Here is a 1,828-nt window from a genome sequence, read left to right on the forward strand (position 1 = left end):
AAAAAAGTGAAATTCCTGATTTTGAAATAAACTTCCCAGCAACTGCTAGGGATAGCATGTGCTGGAGATTCTATTCATAAACGGTCTATGCATAGAATCTCAAAAGCTATTTCTAGCAGTCCAGCTCATTTGAAGTCTGGATTTCTAATTTGACTGCTAATCATGCAGCCATCATTTTAAACAATGTTGTTCTTATTTGAATTCATACATTTATATTTAGCTTAAAATTATTTTTCAGTTAAATCAACAAATTTACATTAGTTAATTGCTCATACTTTAATTTATGGCTTAACTATACATTAAATCAGGGTTTTCAGATACAGTCCCAGTGACCCACACTTAGAAATCTAAATAAACTAAAAACTAACCTTATTACATAATTCTTATCAGTCCATTAATCAGAAATCTAAATAGATAAAAATTTCATGAACATCTCCCTATTCTCCCTATGCAATACCTTCACAGACCCCCAGGGGTCCATAAAACCCTGACATTAAATAATAGATGATATCAGTAGTGTGTGCCTTTTGGGGCAAATTATTCTAGATTAAATGGAATTCATATTGACTATATTTCATTTTTCTCTTTAATAGGCATTTAATATTTAATTGGATTCCAGACGGCACTGAGTAGTTTCAGTGAAACATTGAATAGAGATCACTTACAGCAAACACTAGAGAGCCGTGAGGTTTTTTTTATGGTATTGTTTTTTAAATAAACCCATGATAAATAATAGATATATAACACAATAATAGAAGGAATAACACAAGCTACACAATTACTGCACAATAGAATTTTTTTTTAAATAAATATTTGTTTCGTTGTAAACAGTTGTAAAAAGGTTGTCATAAACCATTTGATCTTCAAAAAGGCTTGTCCCTGAAACATAATTAAGATTAAGATTTTTTTTTTTCATATCTGTGTCTTCAAGTTGTTAGGAACTTTAATTGTTTGTTTATTTGAACCTCTTTTCAATATGTGCACCAATTGTGGGGTATTTTAAGTATAAATTCTGTTTTTATAAATATAAAATGTAAAATGTTAGATCCTGTTAGATCTAACAGATCATGTTAGATCCTGTACCCACTAAATTACTGAAAGAGTTGTTACCCTGTGTTACCTGTAGAAGAAGAACCACTTCTCAATATTATTAACTCGTCGTTATCTTTAGGTCACGTCCCAAAACCATTCAAGCTCATTCAAGCTTTAAGCCTCTTATTAAGAAACCACAACTAGATCCTAGTGAACTGGCAAATTACAGACCCATTTCAAATCTTCAGTTTATGTCTAAAATTTTAGAAAAAGTTGTGTCTGCTCAATTGCGCTCCTTCCTGCAAAAAAATTATCTCTATGAAGAATTTCAGTCAGGTTTCAGGCCACACCATAGCACAGAAACTGCACTTGTTAAAATTACAAATGACTTGCTTCTTGCGTCAGACCAAGGCTGTATCTCATTGCCAGTTTTACTTGATCTTAGTGATGCTCAATCTCGATCTATGACATACTCATAGATCGATTACAAAACTATACAGGTATTCAAGGGCAGCTTGCGTCAGACCAAGACTGCATCTCATTGCCAGTTTTACTTGATCTTAGTGATGCTCAATCTCGATCTATGACATACTCATAGATCGATTACAAAACTATACAGGTATTCAAGGGCAGGCTTTAAGATGGTTTAGATCCTACCTGTCCGATCGCTACCACCTTCTTAATTTAAATGGGGAGTCATCTCAATTATCACCAGTAAAATATGGAGTGCCACAAGGATCTGTCCTAGGTCCTCTGCTATTTTCGATATACATGTTGCCCCTTGGTAATATTATTA

This window comes from Sinocyclocheilus anshuiensis, unplaced genomic scaffold (genome assembly GCF_001515605.1).
Source record: "Sinocyclocheilus anshuiensis isolate Anshui unplaced genomic scaffold, SAMN03320099.WGS_v1.1 scaffold1696, whole genome shotgun sequence".
In the NCBI taxonomy this organism is placed as follows: domain Eukaryota; kingdom Metazoa; phylum Chordata; class Actinopteri; order Cypriniformes; family Cyprinidae; genus Sinocyclocheilus; species Sinocyclocheilus anshuiensis.